At 45.2% G+C, this 18,506-nt stretch overlaps 1 protein-coding gene across 1 annotated transcript in view; it reads right to left on the bottom strand.

Moving 5' to 3' along the window:
* The window catches only part of vax2 (ventral anterior homeobox 2), a 73,049-nt gene that overhangs the window by 9,240 nt on the left and 45,303 nt on the right, over positions 1-18,506 (bottom strand). The window lies entirely within an intron of this gene.

The raw sequence follows: 18,506 nt of genomic DNA on the forward strand, positions 1-18,506 counted from the left end.
ACTCCTAGGAACTGGAAGCTCTCAACCCTCTCGACCTCAGCACCGATAATACACCTGATAAAATATACATCCTCCCCAGTGGTGCTGCCACATTCTTGAACCCTTCACTCTCCCTCTCTCGATTATTCTGTTACTGTCACTTTTGCATTTATTTCTGCACTACTTCAGACTGCACTGCGGTCTCTGCATCGTTCTGGTGTTTGCTGCTGGTTGCTGTATGTATTGTTGTAGTTAGTATCACCATGTACACTGTTCAATCTGTGAACACCGGCAAGGAATCTCATTGCACCGCTGTGTATATGACAATAAACTAATCTAAATCTGAATCACATCAAATTAAATAAAACTGATTAAAAAAAAAAGCAGACACAACATGGAAAACCTGACAAAATACAATCTGACAATATAGAACTCCTGAAAACATTAGGATTAATTGCAGCTCAATAAAACTTTGTCTATAGTACAATTATCTTATTGTACGATAAGATGGACTCTTGACTTCACAATCAAACTTGTTGTGGCCTTGCACCTTATTGTCTGCCTGCACTGCACTTTCTCTGTACACTTTAAGAGATAAGATCAGATTTCTTTATTAGTCACATGTACATCGAAACACATAGTGAAATGCATCTTTTGCGTAGAGTGTTCTGGGGGCAGCCCGCAAGTGTCGCCACGCTTCCGGCGCCAACATAGCATGCCCACAACTTCCCAAACCGTACGTCTTTGGAATGTGGGAGGAAACCGGAGCACCCGGAGGAAACCCACGCAGACATGGGGAGAACATACAAACTCCTTACAGACAGTGGCCGGATTTGAACCCGGGTCACTGGCGCTGTAAAGCATTACACTAACCGCTACATACCATGCCTGCCCTTCTGTTATTGGTTTCCCTTGTACTACCTCGATGCACTGATGTGACGAAATGATCTGTATGGATGGCATGCAGAACAAAGTTTTTCACTGTACCTTGGTACATGTGACAATAATAAACCAATTTAGGCCACATGTGGAGTACGGTGTTCAGTACTGCTCGTCCCATTGTAGGAAGGATGTGGAGGCTTTGGAGAGGGTGCAGAGGAGGTTCACCAGGATGCTGCCTGGATTAGACGGTATGAGCTATAAGGAGAGGTTTGGACAAACTTGGGTTGTTTTCTCTGGAGTATCAGAAGCTGAGTGGAGACCTGATAGAGGTTTATAAAATTATGAGAGGCATAGATAGAGTTAGACAGAGTCTATTTCCCGTGGTAGAAATATCAAATACTAGAGAGCAGAGCTTTAAAGTGAGAGGGGGAAAATTTAAGGGAGATGTGCAGGCTTAGTTTTTTCCCCATACACAGGGAGCGGTGGGTGCCTGGAACGGGCTGTCAGGGGAGGTGGTGGAGGCAGACACGACAGTGGTGTTCAAGAGGTACTTACACTGGCTCATGGGCAGGCAGGGAATGGGGGGACACGGATTACGTGCAGGCAGGTGGGACTATTTTAATTCGGCGTTGTGGTCAGCACAGACCTTGTGGGCCGAAGGGCCTGTTCCTGTGCTGTCACGTGTTCTATGTTCTAGTTAATGACCCTTCCGTGTTATCATCTCATCAGCAGAATCTTAAACCTAAAGACAGGCAATTAGAATGTTCCAAAGGCAAAGTTACAGGCAGTGACAGTGGAGGAGATTTGTCATAAATCTCAACAAAGGTATAATCCACGAGGAAGGAGGTTCCACAGGAAGGATGTCCTGGGCTGAGCATGTTAAGGATGGCACCAAAATCAAAGAAAAATTCGTGGTAGGCCAGAGGCCTGAGAAATATGAAAACCGGCCAGGCACGGCTGAAACATGAGCAACTAAATAGATTGTGAGTGAAGCATCGGGAAATATGAAACAGTGAGAGCTTCAGTGTGCATCATAGGAAAGGAACAACTTAAGTGAACAGTGGTCCCTCACTGGGGAGCCCAGGGAGTTCATAGCAGGAAATAAACGCAGAAACAGTCCCTTCGGCCCAACTCATCCATGCTGTCCAAGACACCCATCTAAGCTAGTCCCATTTGCCCGTCTTTGGCCCATATCCTTCAGAACCTTTCCTATCCATGGACCTGTCCAAGCACCTTTTAAATGTTGTTAATGTACCTGCCTCACCCACTTCCTCTGGCAGCTTGTTCCATGTACCCACCACCCTCTGGGTGAAAAAGTTGCCCCTCAGGTTCCTATTAAAATCTCTCCCCTCTCAACTTAAACCTATACCCTCTGGTTGTTGATTCCCCAATCCTGGGAAAAAGACTGAGTGCATTCACCCTGTCTATGCCCCTCATGATTTTATACACCTCTATAAGATCACCCCTCATTTCTCCTACGCTCCAATGAATAAAGTCCCAGCCTGATCAACCTCCACGAGTCCTGGCAGCATCCTCGTGTTATGAGCCAGGTTGCTACTTGGTGAATGTCCCTTTAGGCACCTGGACAGTAGAGTAGTGGTGTGTGTGTGTGTGTGTGTGTGTGTGTGTGGTGTGTGTGTGTGTGTGTGTGTGTGTGTGTGTGTGTGTGTGTGTGTGTGTGTGTGTGTGTGTGTGTGTGTGTGCGCGCGCGCTATCTACAAGCTACAGACGGCAAGACTATAATTGGAGCTGGACTGGCTGTTTGCGGAGAGAGCCGGAGAGAGTGAGAGAGCGAGAGAGTGAGAGAGACACTGACCGCCGGTCTCTGTATCGATGGATGAAGAACAATAGTTGTGTCTGTCACTGCAATCCACGTATGGATTTTTGGAGCAATCAAGTGGAGTCCACTTTGTCGTTACCTGTACTGGAAAACCGGTATTTCTGTGGCGGCCATGTATCAAATGCCTTCGGGGTGGCAGATACTTCGGAATAAAGCAGTGGAGATCTTCAGTGATTAAGGTGTCGTCTGGGTTCCATCGTGGAACATGTGGATTTCATAAACTCTCTCTACATTTTCTCTTCAGTCAACAGTGGTTTTGCAAAAGCCTTTGCTCACCGTTCTACCTGATGACTCGCTGAACTGAACTTTGAGAACTATTCCTAGACTTGGGGTTTGGGAATTTGCCACACACAGACTTCGAGTTTAGTTTTGGAGTTAATATTTAATATCTAAAATTTTTACTTTTCTTACTATTACAAGTAGTTATTAATAAAACAGTTTTTAACACTTCTACGTCTCGCGTTTCTATTGTTTCTGGTAAGTAACACTCGTAAATCTCCTCTGCACACTTTCCAGCTTAATGGCACCTTTCCTATAGCAGGGTGACCAAAACTGAACACAGTATTCCAAATGCGGCCTCACCGTAGTTTGAGATAAGATTTCTTTATTAGTCACATGTACATCGAAACATGCAGTGAAATGCATCTTTTGCGTAGAGTGTTCTGGGGGCAGCCCGCAAGTGTCGCCACATTTCCGGCGCCAACAAAGCACGTCCACAACTTCCTAACCCGTACGTCTTTGGAATGTGGGAGGAAACCGGAGCACCCGGAGGAAACCAGAGCACCCAGAGAAACCCACACAGACACGGGGAGAACGTACAAACTCCTTACAGACAGTGGCCGGATTTGAACCCGGGTCGCTGGCGCTGTAAAGCATTATGCTAACCACTATGCTACTATGCCTGCTCTTGAAACACTTGGATGTGAAAGCACTCTCCACTTGCCTGGGTCAGGGCAGCTTCAACAACACTCAAGAAGCTCAACACCATCCAGGACACAACAGCCCGTGTGATTGGCACCCCATCCACACCCACTCACTCACTCCACTGCCGACACGCAGTAGCAGAGTGTGTACCATCTACAGGACGCACTGCAGCAACTCACCAAGACTCATTAGACGGCACCTTCCAAACCCACCACCTCTACCAGCTAGAAGGACAGGGCAGCAAATGCACAGGGAACACCACCCCCTGGGAGTTGCCCCCCGAGCCACACACCATCCTGACTTGGAAATATATCGCCGTTCCTTCACCGTCGCTGGGTCAAAACCCTGGGACTCCCTCCCTGACAGCACTGTGGGTGTACCCACACCTCAAGGACTGCAGTGGTTCAAGAAGGCAGCTCACCCCTACCTTCTCGAGGGCAACCAGGGATGGGCAATTAAATGCAGAGCCCACATCCCTTGATTGAATAAAATCTTATGACAAGAGTCACTGACCTACAGTCATAGAATTCCTACAGCACAGCAACAGGCCCTTCGGCCCACACGTCCATGCTGACCATCATACCCAATTACACCAATTTCTCTCCACATTCCCATCAATTCTCCTCAGGATCCACCACTCACCTACACACCCAGGGCAATTTACAGTGGCCAAGTTTGGGATTTGGGAGGAAACCAGAGAAAACCCACACACCGTCACAGGGAGAACATGCAAACTCCACACAGACAGCGCCGGAGGTCAGGATCAGACCTGGGTCTCCGGAGCTGTGAGGCAGTGGCTCTACCAGCTGCACCTCAGGGTTATCCACCAACCCCATCAAACCTGACAAAATACAAAAAATCTTGCCAAAATGTAGCACAGAAAGCATCCTCTCTTGATGCATCACAGCTTGGTACGGCAACTGCTCTGCCCAGTCCCGCAAGAAACTGCAGAGAGTTGTGGACACGGCCCAGCATATTACAAAAACCAGCCTCCCCTCCGTGGACTTCTCGCTGCCTCAGTAAAGCAGCCAACATAATCAAAGACCCCACCCACCCCCACCCTGGACATTCTCTCTTCTCCCCCCTCCCATCGGGCAGAAGATACAAAAGCCTGAAAGCACGTACCACCAGGCTCAAGGACAGCTTCTATCCCGCTGTTATAAGACTATTGAACAGTCCCCTAGTACGATAAGGTGGACTCTTGACCTCACAATCAACCTTGTTATGACCTTGCACCATATTGTCTGCCTGCACTGCACTTTCTCTGTAACTGTAACACTTTATTCTGCATTCTGTTATTGTTTTTACCCTGTACTACCTCAATACACTGTGTAATGAATTGCTCTGTACAAACGGTATGCAAGACAAGTTTTTCACTGTACTTCGGTACAAGTGACAACAATAAACCAATTCACCAAATGCCGTTCAATACTACAACAGAGCAAAGTGAAACAGCAAATTGAACAAAATACAAAACCAGCAAAATACAACAAACACAAGACAAATCATTGCCAACAAAACACAGCAATCCCCACAAAGTGAAAGCAAACCAACAAAATACAACGGACAAGTTTATAAAACATAAAAACATGGCAACAGAACAGAGAATATGCAACACATCAAACCCCACAAAGTACGACACAGGCACTAAATGAAGCAATCTGCAAAATTCAATCAACCGATCTAACAAACTTTAAACCTGTCAGAAATGTGTGCAGCTCTGGTCGCCCCATTGTAGGAAGGATGTGGAGGCTTTGGAGAGGGTGCAGAAGAGGTTCACCAGGATGCTGCCTGGATTAGAGGGCATGAGCTATAAGGAGAGGTTGGACAAACTTGGGTTGTTTTTTCTGGGCCAACGGAGGCTGAGGGGAGACCTGATAGAAGCTTATAAAATTATGAAAGGCACTGATGGGGTAGACAGTCAGAATCTTTTCCCTGGTAGAAATGTCAAACACCAGAGGACATGCTTGTAAGATTAGAGGGGGAAAGTTTAAAGGTGACATGAGGGCCAAGTTTTTTTACGCCGAGAATGGTGGGTGCCAGGAATGGGTTAACCAGGGGTAGTAGTGGAAGCAGGCAGTTTGGTGGAGTTTAAGAGGCTTTTCGATAGACACATGAATATGAAGGGAATGGAGGGGTTTGGATGATACACAGGAGGACATTTAGTATAAATCGGCATCAAGATCAGCACAACATCCTGGGCCGAATGGCCTGTCCAGTGCTGGACTGTGCTACGTTTTACACAGTAATCTCGAAAGAAATACAACAATCTAACAATGCACAAAAAATTAACAATGTATAAAATCTGACAAAATGAAATATTCCCCACAAATTGCAGCGAACCTGATTAAATACAGCACGCACCACAAAATAAAAATGGTCAAAATAACACAACTGGCAAAATGCAACACACCCGAACCCATGAAATTAAGCAAACTTGAAAAAATAGAATTAACCCAAAACAGTACAACATTCCCCACAAAATACTGAAAAAGAAAACTAACAGCAATCCTGAAACATGCAGTAAACCTGGCAAAATGCAACATTCCTGTCAAATGCAACCAACCTGAGAAACAAGACAATCACTGACAGTAAACAACGAAGGCAACGAAATGCAATACCATCACATAATGCAACAATTCTGGAAAAATAAAACTGAACAGACTAAACACTCCCAACAAATTCTGACAAAACGTAGCAAAACTGACAAACTGCGATAAACCAGACAAAATATAACACACTCAACAAAATGAATCCAACCCAACTGAACGCAAAACATCAGATAAAATGCGATAATGCAACCAAATATAACTGAAGCCAAATACAGCAAACACAACAAAATGCGAGTCTTGACAAAATGCAACATAACAAAATACTACAAGTCATTTGCAACTATAGCTTCAAATATTGCAACATAAATTGCAAATTCAATACAACCAACAGAAAAAGCTCAAAAGGTAAAAAAGTACAATTAAAAAATATAACAACATAACAATCAAATGAAACACACTAGAAATTGCAACAACCAAACACAACCAATCCCACAGAATGCACCCAATGAATATGAACCACCAGGAGGGATTCCTGACGCAGTATGTTGACGGGCCGACTAGAGGGAATGCCATGTTAGATCTAGTTTTAGGAAATGAACCGGGACAGGTGAAGGATCTATTGGTGGGTGAGCATTTGGGGGACAGTGACCATTGCTCCATAACCTTTCAAATTGTCATGGACAGGGACAGGTGCAGAGAGGACAAGAGGTTTTTCAATTGGGGAAGGGCTAACTACGAGGCTATAAGGAGAGAACTTGGGAGTGTAAATTGGGATGTCCTTTTTGAAGGAAAATGTACCATGGGGATGTGGTCGATATTCAGGGATCTTATGCAGGATGTTAGGGATAAATATGTCCCGGTGAGGCAGAGAAGGAATGGCGGGGTGAAGGAACCGTGGGTGACGAGAGAGGTGGAACGACTTGTTAGGGAGAAGAAGGTAACATACGTGAGGTATAAGCAGCAAGGTTCAGACAGGGCCCGTGAGGAATATAAGGTAGCGAGGAAGGAACTTAAGAAAGGGCTGAGGAGAGCTAGAAGGGGACATGAAAAGGCTTTGGCTAGTAGGGTTAAGGAAAATCCCAAGGCCTTTTTCAAGTACGTGAAGGGTAGGAGGATGGCTAGGGTGAAGGTAGGTCCCATTAAGGACAAAGGTGGGAGAATTTGCCTGGAGGCGGCGGAAGTGGGAGAAGTTCTGAATGAGTACTTCTCTTCGGTATTCACCAGGGAGAGGGGTCTTGATGACGCGGAAGGGAGTGCTGGTAGGGGTAATGTTCTCGAGGTTGTAGATATCAAGAGAGAGGATGTGTTGAAGTTGTTAAATAATATTAAGACAGATAAATCTCCGGGGCCTGACGGGATTTTCCCCAGGCTGCTTCGAGAGGTTAGGGAGGAGATTGTTGAACCGCTGGTAAGGATCTTTGAGTCCTCGTTGTCTACGGGGGTGGTGCCGGAGGATTGGAGGGTTGCGAATGTTGTCCCCTTGTTCAAAAAAGGTAATAGGGATAGGCCAGGGAATTATAGACCGGTGAGACTCACATCTGTGGTGGGTAAGCTGTTAGAAAGGATTCTGAGGGATAGGATTTATGAACACCGAGAGAATCATTGGACTGATTAGGGGACAGCCAGCATGGCTTTGTGAAGGGAAGATCTTGCCTCACAAGCCTGATAGGGTTCTTTGAGGAGGTGACCAGGAAGATTGATGAGGGCAGTGTGGTGGATGTGGTTTACATGGATTTTAGTAAGGCGTTTGATAACGTTCCTCATGGTAGGCTTCTTCAGAAAGGTCAGAGGCCAAGGATCCAGGGAAGCTTGGCTGTGTGGATTAGGAATTGGCTTGCATGTAGAAAGCAGAGGGTTGTGGTGGAAGGAGTGCCCTCGGATTGGAAGGCAGTGACTAGTGGTGTCCCGCAGGGATCGATTCTGGGACCTCTACTTTTTGTGATATTTATAGATGACTTAGATGAGGGGGTGGAGGGCTGGGTTAGTAAGTTTGCGGACGACACTAAGATAGGCGGTGTTGTGGATAGTGTGGAGGGCTGTTGGAGCTTACAGAGGGATATTGATAGGATGCAGAGCTGGGCTGACAAGTGGCAGATGGAGTTCAATCCGGAGAAGTGTGAGGTGGTACACTTTGGAAGGACAAACTCCAGGGCAGAGTACAGGGTAAACGGCAAGGTACTTGGCAGTGTGGAGGAGCAGAGGGATCTGGGGGTTCATATTCACAGTTCGTTGAAAGTTGCCTCACAGGTGGAAAGAGCAGTTAAGAAGGCCAATGGGATGTTGGCTTTCATAAATCGCGGGATTGAGTTTAAGAGCCGCGAGGTTATGATGCAGCTTTACAAAACTCTAGTTAGGCCACACTTATAGAGTACTGTGTCCAGTTCTGGTCGCCTCATTATAGGAAGGATGTGGAGGCATTGGAGAGGGTGCAGAGGAGATTTACCAGGATGCTGCCTGGATTGGAGAGTATTGAATATGAGGAGAGGCTTAAGGTGCTAGGGCTTTATTCACTGGAAAGGAGGAGGATGAGAGGAGACATGATAGAGGTATATAAAATATTGAGAGGAATAGATAGAGTAGACAGTCAGCGCCTCCTTTCCAGGGCACCAATGCTCAAGACGAGAGGGCATGGCTTTAAGGTTATGGGTGGGAGGTTCAGGGGAGATGTCAGAGGGAGGTTTTTCACCCAAAGAGTGGTTGGTGCATGGAATGCACTGCCTGGGGTGGTGGTGGAGGCAGATACATTGAACAGGTTCAAGAGCTTGTTGGATAGGCATATGGAGGAACGTGAGATAGAGGGATATGCGGGAGGAAGGGGTTAGGTAGTGTGAGGGTGGTTTGATGGACGGCACAACATGGTGGGCCGAAGGGCTTGTTTTGTGCTGTATGGTTCTATGGTTCTATGGTTCTAGAACAAACTTAACCCAGCTGACAAAATGCCAGAAACCCAGCAAGATGCAGCACATACAACAAAATAGAGCAAACCTAATAACACTTGACAATTGGACAAAATAAAAGCCATCAGTAAAATGCAACGTACCCTACAATTTGCAAGCAAGCTTGACAAAATAGAGAAAAAAGGTAAATTTTGAAAAATATGTAGTTTTTGACAAGATACAAGAAATCTGACAATAGCAATATTGAAAAATATTGAAAAAACCTTACCTAGCATCTCTCTCTTTTTTTCTACCCCCCCCCGCTTTTTTCTCTCCTTTGACCCACCCCCGGTGGATCTGCTCTCCCCTCCTCCCCCGCACCTGCCCATCACCATCTCTTACCTGCGTCTACCTATCACCACCCTGTGCCCACCCCACCTCCCCTCTGTTGTCTACCTATCACTGCTCTGCTTTTCCCTCCTATATATTGGGCTTCCCCTTTTCCTATCTTCAGTCCCGAAGAAGGGTCCTGACCCGAAACGTTGACCGCCTGCTTTTCTCCACGGATGCTGCCTGGCCTGCTGAGTTCCTCCAGCATCAGAGTGTTTTTCATCTAGATCCCAGCATCTGCAGTCCTTTGTTTCTCTTGAAAAACTGAAGCAAGGTCAAAGAAACGCAACACAAAATATAACATATTTTGGCATTTAAAGGGATTGTGGGAAATAAGCATTCAATTTAAACTAAGAAATTGTGTCTTTGTTCAGGGTAAGTACATAGTTTTTCTTGGACAGTCGCTTGGATTGAGGACAACTTGCTTCCATTGGACTTCTGTGGGTTGTGAAGTTACTGATGAAACCAGTGTGGGAACCAGAGATGGGGCAGGAGGGTGGGTAGGGGTAATCTGGGACGTGGTGCTCTTCTGTTTAAGCTGGGCCTCTGAATGCTCATGGGCATTAATTTGAGGTCCTAAATACCGTCCCAAATCCTCCTCCTCTCGGAGGTCATGGTTCAGGGTTTCCCAGGGTCCAGTGAGGAGGTTAAGTTAAATCAAGTGAAGTCAAGTCAAGTCGAGTTTATTGTCATGTGCACAGGTACGGTGAAGTACAGGTATAGTGAAAAACTTGCTTGCAGCAGCATCACAGGCACGTAGGTACAGATAACACATACAATATAAATAAAACATAATTTATACATAAAATTATACTATACAGTGAGAAAAGACAAGATAAGATTTCTTTACTAGTCACATGTACATCAAAACACAGTGAAATGCATCTTTTGCGCAGAGTGTTCTGGGCGCAGCCCTCAAGTGTCGCCGCGCTTCCGATGCCAACATAGCAACTTCCTAACCCGTACGTCTTTAGAATGTGGGAGGAAGCCGGAGCACCCGGAGGAAACCCACGCAGACATGGGGAGAACGTACAAACTCCTTACGGACAGCGGCCGGAATTGAACCCGGGTCGCTGGCGCTGAAATAGCGTTACGCTAACTGCTACACTACCGTGCTTGCCCAAGACTGTGCAAAAGCAAGACCTTCGTGCAAAGAACACAGACAAAATCGAAGACCCTTTCTCAAAGAGGCTCTGAGCTTATCTTTCCATTTAGTAATCAGTGTAACAACCCCAATAAAGTACAACATAACCAACAAACTACAAAATATAACAAAACTGACAAATGTGACATACCCAATAAAATACAAACATCAAAAATGCAACCATTCAACAAATTTCGATAAATCCTAACCCTAATCTGACCAAAATACAACAAACCAACAAATAAGCAGAATAAATCCAGACATCCTGACCAAATGCAATACACCCAAATTATAGAAGCCCAACAAAACTCAGTGAACAAAGTACAGCAAACGTAATTAAATGCAAAGGTAGGATTAAATACATCGGCAATTGAACACAGCCGTCCAGGGTAATATGGCAAACAACACTTCATACTGGCAAAGTACTGGAAGCATCTGAGAACTGGTAGGCAGTAAAGATTCACAAGGATGTTACCAGGACTGGAGGGCTTGAGTTATGAGGAGAGACTGGACAGGCTGGGAATGTTCTCCCTGAAGCGAAGGAGGCTGAGGAGTGACCTGATAGAGGTTTATAAAATCATGAGGGGCACAGGTAAGGTGGATAGTGACAGTCTTTTCCCCAGCATAGGGGAGTCTAAAACTAGAGGGCATAGGTGTAAGGTGAGAGGGAAAAGATCTAAAGGGAACCTGAGGGGGAACATTTTCCACAGAGGGTGGTGGGGATATGGAATGGGCTACCAGAGGAAGTGGTAGAGGCAGGTACAATGGTGACATTTAAAAGACATTTGGACAGGTGCACGGACAGGAAAGGTTTAGAGGGACATGGGCCAAACGCAGGCACGTGGGACTAGATCAAAAAGAGATCTTGGTCAGCATGAATGAGTGGGGCCAAAGGGCCTGTTTCCGTGCTGCGTGACTCTGTGATTGGACAAAATAGGCATAGGTTTAAGATCAGAGGCGAGAGATTTATTAGGGTCATCAGGGGCAGATTCTTCTCACAAAGGATATTATGTATTCAGAATGAGCTGCCAGAAATAATGGTTGAGGCCGGCACATTAGCAATATTTAAAAGCCATCTAGATAAGGACATGGATAGGAGAGGTTTAGAGTGCCGTGGGACAAACGTGGGCAGATAGGACTAGCTCGCTGGGCAAGAGTTGGCATGGACAAGTTGGGCCGGAGGGCCTGTTTCCGTGCTGTATGACTCTGTGGTGCCGGACCAGGATGAGATCTTTGAAACCGGAGCACCCGGAGGAAACCCACGCAGACACAGGGAGAACGTACAAATTCCGAACAGACAGTGGCCAGAATTGAACCCGGGTTGCTGGCGCTGTAATAGCATCATGCTAACTGCTACACTACCATGCCCAAACAGCAGGATAGAAGCTGTCCTTGAGCCTGTGGTGAGTGTTTTCAATCTTTTGTATCTTCTGCCTGATGGGAGAGGGGAGAAGAGAGAATGTCCGGGGTGGGTGGGGTCTTTCATAAGCAGAACCAACAATGTACAAGTTTTGTTGCGATGTTGAGTTTTCTTGCATTGTCACATTTTGCCTCCCAGCTGCGAGGGTCAGGGATGTCTCGGAGCGGCCGCAGGGTATTTGGCATTTCCCCTTTGACCCTCACCAACTTTTATCAATGCACCATAGAAAGCCATCCGGATGCATCACAGTTTGGTACGGCAACTGCTCTCCCCAGGACTGCAAGAAACTGCAGAGAGTTGTGGACACAGCCCAGCACATCACGGAAACCAGCCTCCCCTCCATGGACTCTGTCTACACTTCTCACTGCCTCGGTAAAGCAGCCGACATAATCAAAGACCCCACCCACCCTGGACATTCTTTCTTCTCCCCCCTCCCATCGGGTAGAAGATACAAAAGCCTGAAAGCACGTACCACCAGGCTCAAGGACAGCTTCTATCCCGCTGTTATAAGACTATTGAATGGTTCCCTAGTACGATAAGGTGGACTCTTGACCTCACAATCAACCTTGTTATGACCTTGCACCATATTGTCTGCCTGCACTGCACTTTCTCTGTAACTGTGACACTTAACTCAGCATTCTGTATTGTTTTACCCTGTACTACCTCAGGGCACTGTGTAATGAATTGATCTGTATGAACGGTATGCAAGACAAGTTTTTCACTGTATTTTGGTACATGTAACAATAATAAACCAATTCAATTCAACATGCAGTAAAACACAAGAACCGCCAAATTCTGACAAATGGACAAAATGCAGTATCGTGGACACACTTGATGAATTGCAACATACTGGATCAAATGCAACAAACACATCAAAATACAGCAATGCCCACAAAACAAATTGCGACAAGCTTGTCAAAATGTGACAAGCCACAACCCCACCAAAAATATAGCAAACATGATAAAATGCAGCAAACTGCATAAAATACAACAAACAAGGTAAATCATAATGAAGAAGGCAACACACAGAATGTAAACAGTGCAGCACAGAACATCTGCACTGAACACGATACCAAATTAAACTAAATCCCTTCACCCTACACAATGTGCATTTCCCTCCAGTCACTGGGTATTCATGGGCTTATCTAACAGTCTTCCACCTCACCCACCGCTCTCTGTGTAAAAAATCTTGCCCCGCACATCTCCTTTGAAGGTTTCTCCCTCTCACCTTAAATGCACGCCCTCCAGTATTTGCTGTGAAACAGATTCTGACTGTCAAAGTAACAGACGTGTAAATGACAAGCAACAGCAAACCTGATGAAATGCAACAAGCCCACAAAACGCGACAAAGATGCCAAACCTGATGAATGCAACAAATGGACACAAGATGCAAATGCCACAAAATCTGACAACCCTGATACTGTGACAAAAGGACAAAATGCAATAATCCACGCACCCAACAACATCCAACAAAATAAGGCAACTGCAAAAACACACCACGTCTGACCGGTCACTGTTCAACCCAGTAAAAATGCAGCAATCCCAATAGAATAAAACAAACTTGAAGAGCGTAACGCTATTACAGCGCCAGCGACCCGGGTTCAATTCCGGCCGCTGTCTGTAAGGAGTTTGTATGTTCTCCCCGTGTTTGCGCGGGATTCCTCCGGGTGCTCCGGTTTCCTCCCACATTCCAAAGATGTACGGGTTAGGAAGTTGTGGGCATGCTATGTTGGCGCCGGAAGTGTGGCGACACTTGCGGGCTGCCCCCAGAACACTCTACGCAAAAGATGTATTTCACTGTGTGTTTCGATGTACATGTGACTGATACATAAACATCTTAAAAACATGCATCAAACTGGAGAGCATGAAGTGGATCCAATGAGCTACGACAAAGGAAGACAAATGGATAAAATAAAGCAAGTGATCCAGTCCAATAAAGCAATCCATTCCAAAAAAGATCAAACTCCACAAAACACATTTCCCATATAGATCCCTTTTCAATAATCTTTGAACTTAGAGGCGTGGAGTTGACGACATAATTATGCCCTTTGTTCATCGAGAAACGTCAGTCCAGTTTTTTTAACTTTTGAAATTTTTTTTAGTTTGTTTCGTTTTGTTACTTAAAATTTTTTTTCGATTTGGGTTTTTTTTATATAATAAATCTTTTTCTTTCTCCTTTTGATTTTGTTTTGTAATATATTCATTTACCAAGAAACTGTGGGGCCTAGAATATATTTTTTATTCTTTATGACTACATATGTCTTGATTGTCCTCCTCATCTCTTTGTATCACGTGTGTAATTAACTATGTTATATGTATTAATCTGAAAATTAATAAAAAGATTGAAAAAGAAAGAAAACACAAAGTTCCCGTTAACATATAACAACCCTGACATATTTAGATAAAATATACAGACAATATATAAAACAATAATAGCATTTAAGAGGCTGTTAGACAGACACATGAATACACAGGGGATGGAGGGATATGGATCACCTGCAGGCAGAAGAGGTTTAGTTTAATTTGGCATTGTGTTCAGCACAGACGTTGTGGGCCGAAGGGCCTGTTCCTGTGCTGGACTGTTCTGTGTTCTCTATGTTGTCTTGTTCATCAGGATTTATCTTGTTTGTTGTATTTTAACCAGCTTTCTAAAACTCTGGTCAGGCCACATCTGGAGTATTGCATCCAGTTCTGGTCGCCCCATTACAGGAAGGATGTGGAGGCTTTGGAGAGGGTGCAGAAGAGGTTCACCAGGATGCTGCCTGGATTAGAGGACATGAGCTATAAGGAGAGGTTGGACAAACTTGGGTTGTTTTCTCTGGAGTGGCGAAGGCTGAGGGGAGACCTGATAGAGGTTTATAAAATTATGAGAGGTAGAGAAAGAGTAGACAGCCGGTATCTTTTTCCCAAAGTAGAAATATCAAATACTAGAGGGTGGGGGGGGGGGTTAGTTCAAAGGAGATGTGGGGGGCAAGTATTTATTACACAGAGAGTGGTGGGTGCCTGGAATGTGCTGCCGGGGGGGGGGTGGAGGCAAATACGATTGAGGTGTTTCAGAGGCTCTTAGACAGGTACATGGATGTGCAGGGACTGGAGGGAGATGGACACTGTGTAGGCAGAAGGGATTAGTTCAGTTAGGCATTTAATTACTCGTTTAATTAGTTCATACAGACCTTGTGGGCTGAAGGGCCTGTTCCTGTGCTGCACTATGTTCTATATGTCAAAACCCTAGAACATGCAACAAATCGGTAAAATAAAACAAACCCAACAGCACAAGGCAAACCTCACAAAAGTCATTAAACTTAGCAAAATGAAACCCAACACAATACGGGAAACTGGCAAAATGCAGCAAACATACACAGAAAATGGGGAAAAGGTTGCAGCAAATCTGGCAAAGTACGACAACGCAATAACATACGTCAACCTGATAAAATGTGACAAACCCAACAACACGGCTAAACCAAGAAGCCTGCAACAGACCCAACAACATGCGACAGACCCGACAAGCTGCCACAAGCCAACAAACTCAGCATATCTGACAAACCAAACCAAACCAAACAAGTGTGGTGACACTTGCAGGCTGCCCCCCAGCACATTTTCAGTAACGCAAAAAGATGCATTTCACTGTGTTTCGACATGCATGTGACTAATAAAATAATTATCTTATGGGCAGGCACGGTAGTGTAGCGGTTAGCGTAACGTTATTACAGCGCCAGCAACCTAGGTTCAAATCCGGCCGCTGTCTGTAAGGAGTTTGTACGTTCTCCCAGTGTCTGCATGGGGTTCCTTCGGGTGCTCCGGTTTCCTCCCACATTCCAAAGACGTACGGGTTAAGAAGTTGTGGGCATGTTATGTTGGCGCCGGAAGCGTGGCGACACTTGTGGACTGCCCCCAGGACACTCTACACAAAAGATGTATTTCACTGTGTGTTTCGATGTACATGTGACTAATAAAGATATCTTATCTGATATGACAAATCCTACAAAATACCACAAACCCAGCAGAGTTCAACAGAATTTAAAGTTTTGGCACAGAGTAGAAGGGCCGAATGGCCTGTTTTCTGTGCTGTAGTGTTCTACGGTTCTAACTGGAAAAATGCGACAAACCTAGCGAAACAGAGCAAACAAAGTTACAGCACATCCCAAAAAATAACATGGATGGACAAAATAAAGCAACTAGTGAAATGCAACCAAATTCAACCAATCCAAGTGAGACCAATCCAAACAAAGCCATCAAAACTACCAAAATACGATCTTCCTGACAACACAAACCAACGCACAACGGCAAACCTGACAACATCCAACAAACTGCAAAATGCATCGAGCTGACAAAATGAAACCAATCTGGCAATAAACAGCAGTACCAAAAGTAAGGTAAATGTGGCAATATGTAAACACACCCAGTAAAATATGATAACCCAGACTAACTTGACAAAGTCCACAAAAGGACAAGTAAAACAATTGACAAAAAAGGAGAAACAACATGCAACACAGATTGCTTCCAACTCCAAAATCGTACAGCAATCCTGTAAAAATACAACAGACCAAACAAACTACATCCAACAGAATGGGACAAATGGATAAAATGCAACAGCTGACAAAATGCAACAATGCTGTCAAGTTGCAACAAGAATGTCAAACTGCAACAACGCTGTCAAATTGCAACAAAACTCAAAATGCATCAATGCTGTCAAGTTGCAACAAATTCAACAAAATAAAGCTAAAAAGTATATTGGACTAATACAAACTTATGGAATAAATACGAGAAACCAAGGTGTGAAAAACCAGACAAAACATGTCAAAACCTGACAAAAGTAAATGACTTTCACAGAGAATTGCATACCAGACAATCTGTGATCCCACACCCACTCACGTCAGTGGTAGGGAAGCTATTAGAGAGGATACCGAGGGATAGGATGTATGCACATTTAAGATAAGATCTTTATTAGTCACATATACATCAAAACACACAGTGAAATGCATTTTTTGCATAGTGCTCTGGGGGGCAGCCCGCAAGTGTCACCACGCTTCCGGCGCCAACATAGCATGCCCACAACTTCCTAACCTGTACGTCTTTGGAATGTGGGAGGAAACCGGAGCACTCAGAAGCAACCCACGCAGACACGGGGAGAACGTACAAACTCCTTACAGACAGCGGCCGGATCTGAACCCGGGTCGCTGGTGCTGTAAAGCATTACGCTAACTGCAACCCTACCGTGTCTGTCCAAACCGTGCCCAAACTTTTGGAAACCATGGCCTGCTTAGGGACAGTCAGCATGGCTTTGTGCGGGGCAGGTCATGCCTTACAAACTTGACTGAGTTTTTTGAGGAGGTGACAAAGGTGCTTGATGAGTGTAAGCCAGTGGATATTATCAACATGGACTTTAGTAAGGCAGTTGACAAGGTTCCTCACGGTAGGTTGATTCAGAAGATAAAGATGCATGGGATCCAGGGTGAATTGCAACTTTGGATTCAGAACTGGCTTGTCCAAGAAGACGGAGTAGGGGTGGAAGGCTGTTATTCTGGCTGGAGGTCCATGACCAGTGGTTCCACAGGGATCGGTGCTGGGACCTCTGTTGCTTGTGATGTATATCAATGATCTGGATGACAATGTAGATAGGAGCATTAGCAAGTTTGTGGATGACACCAAGATTGGTGGAGTTGCAGACAGTGGAAAGGACTATCAAAGTATACAGGGGGATATCGATCAGTTACAGATATGGGCAGAGGAGTGGCAGATGGAGTTTAATCTGGGCAAGTGTGAGGTGTTGCACCTTGGGAGGTCAAATGAAAGTATACAGATAATGGTAGACCCTTTAATAGCATTGAGGTACTGAGGGTTCATAGGGTCCAAGTCCATAGTTCACTGAAAGTGGCTACGCAAGTAGATAAGGTGGTAAAGGCGGTGTACGGCGTGCTTGCCTTCATTGGTCGGGGTGTTGAGTGTAAGGGTAAGGAAGTCATGCTGCAGCTACATAAAACTTTAGTCAGACCGAACTTGGAGTATTGTGTGCAGTTCTGGTCGCCCCATTATAGGAACAATATGGAGGCTTTAGAGAGGGTGCAGAAGAGGTTCACCAGGATGCTGCCTGGATTAGAGGGTATGAGCTTTAAAGAGAGGTTGGACAAACTTGGGTTGTTCTCCCTCGAGCCTCAGAGACCTGATAGAGGGCTTTGAAACGTTTCAGAGGCATAGAAAGGGTAGATAATCAAAGTCTTTTCCCCAGGGTAGAAATGTCAAACACCAGAGGACGTGTTTTTAAAATTAGAGGGGGAAGTCTAAAGGTGACGTGAGGGGCAAGTTTTTTTTACGCAGAGAGTGGTGGGTGCCCGGAATGGGTTACTGGGTTGGTGGAGGCAGGCAGTTTGGTGGAGTTTAGATGGACACATGAATATGAAGGGAGTGCAGGGATGTCGATGATACACAGGAGGATATTTAGCATAAATCGGCATCAAGATCGGCACAACATCATGGGCCGAATGGCCTCTCCAGTGCTGGA

This window comes from Pristis pectinata, chromosome 2, assembly GCF_009764475.1.
Source record: "Pristis pectinata isolate sPriPec2 chromosome 2, sPriPec2.1.pri, whole genome shotgun sequence".
Lineage (NCBI taxonomy): Eukaryota > Metazoa > Chordata > Chondrichthyes > Rhinopristiformes > Pristidae > Pristis > Pristis pectinata.